At 35.8% G+C, this 12,331-nt stretch overlaps 1 protein-coding gene across 3 annotated transcripts in view; it reads right to left on the reverse strand.

Moving 5' to 3' along the window:
• The window catches only part of LRBA (LPS responsive beige-like anchor protein), a 419,285-nt gene that overhangs the window by 116,715 nt on the left and 290,239 nt on the right, over positions 1–12,331 (reverse strand). The window lies entirely within an intron of this gene.

Consider the following 12,331-nt stretch of genomic DNA (forward strand, 5'->3'; position numbering starts at 1 on the left):
CACTAATTTGAAATATAACCCTTTAAAAGAAGTGGTTCCTGTATAAAAGGATTTTTATCTGATTTAGCAAATTTATTCCAGGGAAGAATGAAACTGACCCCAAGAAGTCTCTTTGTTGCAAGAACCATTTTGGAATCTCCATCTGTACTGATTTTCCCTAAAGACTCAGCTATGCTTGAGGGAAAAAAGAAGAAAGAAGGTCATTGGTAGACAAATTATATAAATTAAAAATAGAAATAGTGTTGTGCTATATGGTTCTGTAACATTTTATGTACTGTCTTTATCTGCCCCTATTTTTACTACTCTCCAAATGAGTATAGCCCAAATCAATAGTTATAGAATTACATTCCTTGAATATAAAGCTAAACCCAATTAGAATTGATTTCATTCTCAAAAAAAAAAAAAAAAAAAAAAAAAGGTATCATGCAGAGATCCATATAGCCAGAATCCACAGTATTGATTTTGGCTGTTATTATTACAGTTGGTTTCTGAAGCCTGCAACAGGACAACTATCAAGACATGTCACATTTATTTGCAAGCAAATAAAAAAAGTCCCCAAATGAAAGAAAGCTTAGGGGAAAAAAAAGAACCATGGAGCTGTGCACTGACAATGATACACTATCAGCTTACTCAGAGAAGTTACAGTGGGAATACACACATTGAATTATACATTACACGAATGCACTGATTTATTGTGGTAATAACATCCACCTCATTAAAAGATTCTGCTTTGCTGCAGTTGGAGAGCTACATATTGTTTACTGCTATAAATTAATGGCAGCGCACAGAAGACTGTAGAACCCTTCTAACAATAGATCTGTAATGACAGTGCTGTATATCACAGCTTCCCCAGCAGCTTCATAATAAAATGGAGACAATGTATTGGGCTAATACATTCTACTAGGCAGGCCCATATTTTTCTGACAACTGCTTCTAAGGATGAGGTGATTCTAGTGTGCTACACTGCACTGTGAACAGTTAACTAAGCTTGAGCTACAGAATAAAGCACATACAAGGAATATTCAAATAACCTCTGACTTTTGATTTAGTAAACAAATTGACTGAAATTTTGTAATTATTTCATATTTCACAATTAACATGGAATCATGATTACAGACTGGATGCCCTCCTCTGTGGGTAAACGCCAAGGGAAAAAGAGTAACTCCAAACTAAGCTATGCTAGATGTAGCTGTAAGACCACAAATTTACACTGTTCAACATGGTGTCCCTATGACTACAGACCATTAAGGAAGAACAAGCTGAAAAGCTTTCATATCCAGAAATTCCAGAATATATTTTCTTTGCAGTACCTCCTTTCAGAGAGGAAAAATAGATATTAGTTCACCAATTAAAAATACTTATTTAGGTGGCAAGGGGGAAAGAAAAGTAGAATAGAAAAATTCCAACAAGCAAAAACAATGGATAAGATTACAGGAGTCAAGACAAAAAAAAGAAGTCACTTATGGCTGCTAAGTTTTCAAACTGTATTGAAAAATGAATAATGCATATGATTTTCAAGTCAGAGTTCACTCAAAAAAGGGTCCAAACTGGAGGAAGAATTGGGGTAAGACAGTTTCTGTTTTCTCTTTTCCAAAGGCATGATCACCTGGTTTTTGACCCAAAGTGGTTGTTGTAATGTGCTACAAATATGAAAGTAACAAGCTATTCTTAAAAAAATCCTCATTTGATATTAATTTCTTAAGTGCTCTCAAATCTAGCAATATCTCAAAATAAATAAACCTCACATTTTGACCAAGAACTGAATATAGTAAATCTGAGTCTTTGGACCAAGCTTGCTTGCTTGCTTTATTTGAGACACAACAAAGAAAAATGGTTTGTTGAAAAATAACTGAGAAAACACACTGACTCTTACCATCTACTGCTGTTAAATATGTCCAGACACTATGGTGTATGGTTATATTTGTTGGTTCTTAATCTTACTCTGTGCCAAACATTGGAACAGTGGCCCATCTTGTCTCCATTTGCTGAAGAAGCCCTGTTGCACTCAACAGAAGAAAGCAGAATGCTCACTGCTCCTCTACATAGGGCAGTATCTCTTCTGGATTCTGTTGCTCATGTTCAACAATACATACATTTTGGAAAATTGCTAATGACCTAACATAAGCAGACCAGAGCCTTAGAAATAAAGATTTATGATATGTTTATTTATAATTACATATTTAAGAAGAAAAAAGAAGGTGCTTTTTATTCCTATCTATCTAATGTGTTTTCATTTTTAAAATAGTGTTACTCCAAATAAACAGATATGCCACCCTGTTCTTACCCATGCTGGCTTTTACGCAGGCTTCTGTTACTAAAACAAACATTGACACTTTTACTGTCTCCTATCCATTGTAATACTGGGAAGTTTTTAACTTATTAATATGCAAAATCCATGAAAGACTAGAGTAGAGGATATGGCAGTAAATTGCATTTAATTACTGCAAACAATAAGTAACCAAGATACCATAGTTTTGTCTTCACTGTTAACTGTTACCTCTTTTGGTGAAGACAGCAATCTCAGCAATTACTGCTGGAAATCAGGAGGTCTGTGCAAGCGCCAGTGAGTAATGAAAAGTAGGTAGTTCCAGAAACTAAGTCCATGCTGATCAGTGCAAATTGGAAGATTTAAAAGTTAATGAAAATATTATTATTTGAAATGTGTACTTCAAAACTTTTTCATCATGAAAAAAATTAAAAGGAAAGAAAGAAAATAAAAGAAACAAAAAAGAAAAAAAGACAAAAAGAAAAAATGGAAATAAGAAGAAAAAATGCTTTTCCTTGTGATTTCTTCCACTGTTTTCTTATCCACATCCAACCAGGTATTTGGATTCCTGTGTATACAATTGTCTGTATCATTGAATTATGTTTTGCAGCATCTTTGCCAACTATGATGTTTGTTTTTCATGCATTTTATTTTCAAGATGACTATCTGGTTTTCATTACTGACATTTTTCATATATTCAGTGGGCTTAAAGGACCAGGGGGACCATGAGGTCATCTCGTCTAGCCTTGTGTTTGTATGACGAGCCATTAAATGCCTTTCCATTACATGATTTTGAGCCCAACTGTTTATACTTGATTATAGCATGAACTGTATTTGTCCAACCTGCTTTCCAGAAAGGCCTCTGAGTCTTGAGTACATGGACAATCTGCTATTTATCTTGGAAGCTTTTTCTTGTGATCCTCATTCTAAAAAATACGTACTTCAGCTCGGCTATGAATTTACTGGTGTGTTATCAAAGAAATCTTATTATGCTTCTCTCTGACATATCACAGTCTCTACTTGCCCAGTATTTTCTATATATGAAGATACTTATAGACTATAATTAGACTTCTTAATGAACAAAAGAAATTGAACTCTTCAGGTCTTCCATTTTAAGGCAATTCTTTCAGCCTTAAGTTTTCTCTGTACCCTGCCCACTTAATGGATTTTAAGATACAGATATCTGAAATGTGTTCGGTGTTCCTGTGTTAGTCTTCTCACTGTCAGAAATACGTCTAGTGCTGTATGCTCTGCAGCAGGCTAACCACAACTACATTTTTAGAGGACTGCTTGTTTACCTACTTTATGTATTACCAACCCATAATTAATTCCCAGAACTGGCTCATATTTGTAATATTGTCAGTGGGACTTCCTGATCATCTGAGTAAAACTTCTTTTTCCCAGACAGAGATATAAAGACAAGATGCAAGGGTTTAATTATACCCAAACTTTATTAACTTAGATCAACTGGGAAATATCTGGAAATAAACTGAAATAACGTACATCACTACTCTTTCATCTGTCATTTTTGTGTTTGAGAACAGCCACCAGCTCCCCTCTGAATCTATTCTCACTCACTGCTAGAACTCTCTATTCTTCCTCTCAAACAACTGAGTACTGCTTTCTTAAAAATTAGGTCCTGCAACTCCCCCCGTCTTATTTAGAGGGCATCTTACCTTTAATCCATGTCTAACTCAAATTCACTAAGGAACCGTATCCCAAAGAAAACAACAAACACGATTATCTGCTGAACTGTTTGAACTGCCCTCATTCATCAACAAAACTGGTCCTTGAGCTGCTCCAGGAAAGATTTTAAAAATGGAAACAATCTACCAAGGAGAAAAAGAATCCTTACCAATTCATTCCCAAAAGCACTGGTTTCACAGCAGATGGCCAAATCCTACATCAAAGACTAGGCTAGGAGGGGAGAACAATGAATTCGGATGTCAAAATTTGGCTGCAGCCAAAGGGACAGAACTTGACAGAACTTTTGTTTTCTTCCCCAGTAAGCATTTAAGTGATACACAATAATTTCTGCTCCAATTCTAAACTGATTCACTATTTTTTACTATTAATTGTAAGTCGTATTTTTGTCACTTAGTACACTCAATTTTTGAGAACTTCAACACAAGCAGCTACTTGAATTTCATGTGGTTTCTCACTGAAATAAGGAATTCTATTGTCAAACACTTTTTTATATACACAATGTTGAAACTTCAATAATTATGAATATTAGTGAGTGTACTCTACTGATTTTGACATCAAGATATGAAATCAGAAAAATTCATAGAGGTGTACTGCCTTCTTTTCCAATCACTGAAGTCAACACACGTCTTTGTTGAATAGACATCCTCTGGATATTTGTTAATGTTCCATCTAGTTAGGCTTCTTCACCTTTAGAATTGGCAGGTTGTTATGCTCCTAGTTACAATTCTAATCCATTATTCTGAATATAGGTATCTCAGATAATTACGATACTTGAAAAATTGTAGGGAGAAGGGAAACAAATGGGACAATAATGTAAAGCAAGTTCTGAACATACCTCCTGTTCTTTTTATGTCAACCTAAACCTAAAATCATTTTCAAGTATAGATAAGAGTTGCAAGCAAGCAAGACTTCATATGGTCCACAGAGAACAAACAAACAAAAGCCATAATTACCCTAGTTACAAAGCAAAGAAAATTAAACCTTCTCATATAATTAAGTTTCTAGATTCATTGCTTCAGGGAGCAATGCAGAACAAATATAAATAGGTTACAAAAAAAAAAAAAAAGACAACCAGATCACTAGTTCATGCATGGTCACTAAACATGACTGTCTAAATAATTTCTGCAGTTCAGAAAGTAGTTAAACTTCTGGTTGCCAAACCTGGGAGGTTATTTGAAGAGAAGGATGATGCTTTACATGCCCTCTTTCTTTTCTTTTTTTCATGAGGGTCCTGCTACTGGCCATTCATAGAGGCAAGATGTCGAGTGAGATGAGCTTCTGGACTGGCTTCTCTCTTACAACTTTATATTAAACATCTCAGTATCTTCCCACATACACGGACTGATGCACATGATACAAGAGCAGCCAAGAGCACTCCAGTACAACAAACCTGCAGTTTCTTTTACATGCAACTGATTTCTTTGCTTAGATATATCTTTTTATTTACACTAGTGAAGAAACACAGATAAATGGCTACCAGCCACCTCATTTAATACTTGCATGCACAGCTTAGGCTGCAGACAACTATCTCCCAGCAGCTCCTTTAACTAAATGACAATGACTGTGATCAGCGTTTTTATCAAATGTAGGATCCCTGGGAATTTCCTGACGCACTGCATATGGGATGAAAATCTGTAATCCTCTTAGCTCAATGTTTTCTAAAATAAATTTAATATAATCTACACACACTAAAACCATTGAGCTTTTTTTATGTAAACATGCTTTTTAAATAGTTGTCAGTCCTTACAAGCTTTCTTTGAAAAGACTCTATTTACCAGAAAACATGTCATAAAATTTACCAGATCACATTATGTTATAAAAATTTTTTAAAAGCTCAATTTTCTATTCTAGGGAAACTGAGAATTCAATAAAGGGCTGGAATAAAAGCAGACAATCGTTGTTTGCATGCAAATTAAATTAAAAGTATTTGTACATGTAGTTTATTGTTATTTTTAAGAGTTCTCACATTCCTTTGAAACAACAAAACCAGTGGGAAAAACTGATCTAAAGGTGGTCTAATAACTAGAATGTCTGAACGTGTCAATATAAACAATATTTAATGGTGCAAAACATGGAAGATTCCCAAAGTCCACAGTTCAAAAATGGATCATAAACTAATTGTTGTATATACTATTCATGACAAAATCTGTCAAGTGAAAGAAATCCCTGCATCCTCATTCACTTATTAAAAAAAAAAAATTAAAAAACCCTTCTATGGATTTTGAAAAACAGGATTTAGTGAGAAGCTACATGCACTTGAATCATGGTAGGAAATATTGGAAACATTCTCTCTCTGCTTTCCCTTCATAGACCATGCTCCTCTGTCAACAGATCATACAAGCCACTGTCACAGAAAATAGCAGCCATCATATCAAACACCAGATCTGTATAAGACAATCAGAACTAAAACGATAATCATTTTGGCTTGCACTAACAGCACAGGACCTCAAGCTAAAAGCTGACCCAAACTTGCAGCTTCTGCAGATTAAACACTCTGAGGGCACACAAAATATACATTATTGTTTATCATGTGTAAGCACCAAGCCCTACAAAAAGAGCATCAGTAGGCTAGAAAGACATAGTTGGGAAAGTATAAAGAGATTTTTACTGTAATCTATACTGTTTCATAGAATGATTACAATCAGATGATACTGATCCTGAACATAAATAGTCAGGTAAGAGCCCATCAATGTATATTTTTTTTACACATGCGTTGCTTCACTCCTACCTAAGATGAATTCATCCATCATTTTATTACCCATTTCATACGGTGTCCTGATTAGTCAGCCATCATCTTCAATACCATCAGCAGATTAGTACTGTCAGAAAGTTTTATCAGCTCCCTTTTAATCCTTTTTTTTTTTTTTTTCAGATTAACACACATGCTGAACAGTTTGAAGTACAGAAAAGACCTTTGGAATGCCAGTGACCAGCCCACTTTGGAAAGTAGCCTTGTATTTCTGATACTGAAGCAGTTTCAAACGATTGGCTGGATATTACATGTAAATTATTTTTTCCTAATCTTACTAGATTATTCAACTCAAGCTTTTAGGATCATACCATCTGCTCCTAGTGATCTTTTTCTATTGATTTCCTTCATTTGATCTACACTTTCATCTGCTAATATTTGAGTTTGAGACAGACAAAGTAAGTCCACAACCTGAGAACCACCTTAAACTCCTTAAACAAAGATTATAATTACTATTATTTTACTATACTCTCATTTTCTCTGAGCACTATTTTTATACCTGGATTGTCCTTTGACACCAACAGGCTTCCTGCCCCTAAGAGTTTCATCAACTCAGTTTTAGACAGCTCCAGTTATGTCAGATAAATCCCATCCTCATTTCCAGTATGAGTGCAATTTTCAACTTAGCCACCATCATGCTTGTTTGCAAATCTGAATTACACAGTTGTGTGCTATACCAGCTCATAAACTACCGGAGTTCAAATGTATGAATATAAAAAGGAAGAGAGACTGTATCGAGAGAATAACATTCACTTCACGTTAGGAAGACAGAAAACACACATTTAAAATGTCTATGGCCCAAGACATATGTGTGAAATTACTTTATTTTGATTGCTAGAACATTTTATAACCAGACATGTGCCCCATGGTTTCTTGTGATCATTTAAAAGGTCATGAACCTCCCTCAGTTTATTTCCAATTGTAAGACTGCATATGCTCAGGGTATCTAAAATTGAAACAAGGGCAGGATGGACAATAACATCAGATACAAACTAAGAATAGCATTTTGAATGTTCATTGTTAATTCTGAGTTCTTGTTTTTCTTGTCTTTGAGTATTTCTGCATTCCAAACAATACTCCTCCTTGAGGCAGAGGAAGATTTAAGATTATTAGACTCATTACCAAAATGATTCTTATTGATCCTGTAAACTTGACTTTTGCTCTAATACCTAAATAAATAATAATAAAAAAGATTGTTTGAAAAGAATTAAGTGATCCTAGAAACTGCTATATGCATCTGAACTGCAAAGGGTATGCTTCTTGTGACTTCAAAAAATAAGCCTCTAGCGGGAAGAGAACAGGTAAGAGAATGGTAGCGAGATGCACTCTGTCATTCACTTACACATTCTTTAGAGAAGATGGTTTGACACAGAGAATAACCAACTAATGACAAGGAAAAAAAAGACAAAGATATAAAAGGATGGTTATGACACTGTAACAGAGCAGTGGAAATTCCCAGAATATTTCAAAAATTCTATCTGTACTAAGAGTAGGATTTCAGAAAGCATGTTTTGATAAATCATCTCAGAGATGTATTTGGGTGAAGTTTCAGTCTCAGCAGGTGTCTGTAAGAGTTGTGGAGGAATAGGCAGCTAAAGATGCATGGAAATCACATATTTATTCTGAAAAAGGTACTGAGTTAGATGCTGCATGAAGCTCAAACCAACAGATCAGCACAAAAATCTCTATCTTTGAAAGTGAAACAAGGGGGTATCAAGCAGAGATTGATACTAAAATCCGAAAGAGCTAGAAATGTTTCAGACACAGCAAACAGTTTAGTGTCTCTAAGGATCATGCCTAAGTCGGGCTTGACACTCCAATAACTACTTCATCTAAAGCAACAAGTCTTCCTCGTGCCTAAGTTCCTGCTTTTCAACAGAAGGGCTTGACTTTGCCCAGGGAGGCCCCTGTCCGAGGTGCTGAACCGCCCGAGCCCAGGCTGGCAGGCACGGGGACTTGCTCTGGGTGGGTACCTGACCATGGTGCTGCAAAAACAAGCTTGGGACCTAGAAAACAGGCGACTGTAGCAGATCAGTCACAGACCCACGGGACCATTTTGCAGCTTTGTCTCCTAATTTTGGCAAATGTGCTAAAGGAAATGATACAACAGATTGACTCAGATGTCAGAAAGGATAATTGACCGATTTTATCATTCACAAAAGTCCCGAACGGAATCTGTCTGAGGGTTACTGGCACTTGAGAGTAACACAAAATCACTTTCCCCCATTTAGAAATGGGAAAAACTTATGTTATTAAAGCAAAATTTTTCATGTCAATATAACAGGCTACTCAGCACTTTAGTTGGTATGATTTCTAATTCCAGAATAGATTTCCTGGTCGAAACAAAGAAAGCCCATAATAGTCCTAAAATTATAGCACTGCTCTGAGATGTGAACAAGAGAACTTCATACTCTTGCACAGCTGTCTTCAAACAGGGACTTGACTTTTGAGCTCTCCTACCACAAGCAAGGATCCCAATCACATTTACAACCCCCCCCCGCCCAATCCATTTTTACCTCTCTCTCTTTATATTCAAAAAGAACAGATTGGGAAGAAAGGGTCTTTGTTCTCTCAGCTAGATTTTGCTCTTTTATGGTTTCCTAAATGGTATCAACACATACATCCCTAAAAATCAAGGTACTGCTCTGAGTATGCTTCCTGTTTGAATGCTTCCCTTCTCCCAAAAGTTTCTTTTAACATGATTATGTCAAATGTCTAGGTCTGTCAACTCCTTTGCACAAATAGGTATGGAGATCAAATGTATATCTACAGCAAGGTGATAAACTAGTTTCTGTAATAATTTCTCTCAACTATTCCCTATTCTGCATACAATATTAGAGAGGATGGAGTGTCCCACTCCTCAAAGCAGCAAGTTGCATTTCCCAAAGAAAGCATGATACCTTGTTTTCTGATAATGACGAGAATCTGATAAATATACTTCAACTAAAAATATCAAAATCCATAACAGACTAACAAATTAATAATGAAAAATGTGTCTCCTTTTCAGGTATCACTGCTTCAGGCTGACTGTAGATGGGGGCTGGCCTTGATATCTCTACCACTGTTTCCTGAGATGATCAAAAATTCTAGAAAATATACTGGACCTTTTCTTAACCGCCAGGGATTCTGATACAAAGTTTGAAATATTTTATCTCCTGTACTGTCCTGTTTTAAGGAGGGATTCACATGAACTGTCCTGAAAGGAAAAATATTTCTACCTTCCTTCCGAGCTTATCCTATCTGGCTTTGGAATGCTTTTGAATTAAGTGGTACCTTTTGTCACAGGTACATATGAGAAACTTACTGCCTGAAATACCAGTGACAAGGCAACCAGGGCAGATGCTGAGCCCAGCAGTGTCAAGCATCATAGGTTTCAGTGCCTAAATTCCAGATGTAATTGCCTACCAAAATAAATCACCACCACTGCACCCATTTTTGTTAGTTCTCACGCTGTTGCTCTCACCTTCTTTTAGTGTCCAATTTTGGAACATGCGTTATGCTTCGAAGGACACCGAGTCCTTCTGGTGAGTATCAGTTTTAACCCGTAGTAACCTGCATTGACTATGTTGGAGCATGAGCTGAATAAAACATAATTTTCATTTCTACATGAAAAGCACTGATTCACAGAATGCCTGTACAAGTTTTAATGCCTCTCTAGATAAAAAGATTTCTTTAAAAAATTTGCAAAAGTATAACAGGTGCACATCAAAACATTTGTTACTTTCTATCTCTTTGCCATGGGGTAACAAGAGGTAACTAAGTAGATTTCATGCCCATCCCACTGTTTCCTCACAGAGGAAAATATACAGCACAAGTTGTATGTGCAGTGAATTTGTGCTCCTAAAATGGGCACCCTGCAACAGAATTCAGGTTGACATGCTGAAGAACAGTCAACAGGGAAGTTTACATTAGAACAACAAAACTAGTCTAATTTGTCATAGTAAAAAAATATATTACATCTCTTCTGTCAAAGTGTATTTGATATCAGTAGCTCCCACATACCAATTAAACACCTCACTTCACTGAAGGTGAGACCTATTTGTTGCTTTTCTACACTTGACTGGAAAAGAAGTCATTACGTACATAACAGCCACTATAAAATTGATGATGATTTAGCAAATATTGCATGAAAATTATAAAAATGAGAATAAAAATATTATTATGTACACATGCAGCTATAGTGAAGACAAAAGAAGATTTAAGAATGGCATAATTTTCTTCCTCTAGTAGTGTCGGTTTATGATCTTACAGAAATTTTGTGCCTTATGAAAGAAAAATTATCAACAGCTACTTGCATACAGCAAGATCTTGTAACAAACTTTTGAGACTATAAAATCATGCTTTGATACCTCAGTATTTTCCATGTATTTTTACTTCTATTTTTTTTCTCATCCAAGTCCAGAAACAAAACACAATTTATTACTTCCACTGAATAAAGAAAAGGAAAAAAATGTGCTTTTGAATAACATAAGTAATGCAGAAAATGGGACACATTCTGGTGGGAAACTGTGTGTGTTGTATAAATAAAATATATACAGCTATAAATATAATATGTAATACTCATTCCAAACCATAGTCACCTCTTAAGAAATAAACACTTGAGTCAAAGCAGGGTAACAGACTGGCAGTGCACTCCTGGCATTTGTCAGGAGCATTCGTCAGGCTGACAGTAATATTAACCACAATCCATTTCAGTTGCTTTGGTTTATCATTGTGTGACTGATGTTCATAACAATGCCATAAGAAGCTGCTTAAATAAAGTGTTGGTTTAACCTATGCACTGCAGTTCTTTAAATCTGTACTAACTGTGGACTTCTAGCTAATATATTAACAAAACTGTTATTCATATTTGACACTTTATAATACCTAACCTTAACTTGCAATTCCTAAAAAAAAATAATTTCAGTAAGATTTTTTTTTATTTAATTTGTAAAGGAGACTACTATAGAAAGAAAGTCAAACACAATCAGGAATATGAGGGAGGTAATGAAAAGTGAACTTGAGCCATGCCTTTGAGTAGAACTTGTTCTGAGAACGCTGAAAGCATTCAGTTTGGGTTTCATAACACATCAAAACATGCTAATATTGGAAGATGGGGTTTAGCCTGGAGAAAAGGAGGCTGAGGGGAGATCTTATTGCTCTCTACAACTACCTGAAAGAAAGTTGTAGTGAAGTGGATGTCAGTCTCTTCTCCCAAGTAACAAGTGATAGGACAAGAGGAAATGGCCTCAAGTTGCACCAGGGGAGGTTTAGATTGGATGTTAGGAAACATTTCTTCACCAAAAGTGTTGTCAAGCACTGGAACAGGCTGCCCAGGGAAGTGGTTGAGTCACCATCCCTGGAGGTATTTAAAAGACATGTAGATGTGGTTTAGTGGTGGACTTGGCAGTGCTACATTAACGGTTGGACTTTTCCACTCATTAACTCTATTGTTCCATGTGCCAATGATTTCCCATAATAGCTAGCTTTTAGAAAAAGATCCTGTATGATGATCAGTGCACCCAGTCTTTGTAGAGAAAATGAGGGATGCTTCTACTTTGTAACATGAAATATTCCTTTCTTGGAAAAGACTGAAAGAGAATAATCACATTATATAAAGCTTTAAACAG

This window comes from Balearica regulorum, chromosome 4 (assembly GCF_011004875.1).
Source record: "Balearica regulorum gibbericeps isolate bBalReg1 chromosome 4, bBalReg1.pri, whole genome shotgun sequence".
Taxonomy (NCBI): Eukaryota; Metazoa; Chordata; class Aves; order Gruiformes; family Gruidae; genus Balearica; species Balearica regulorum.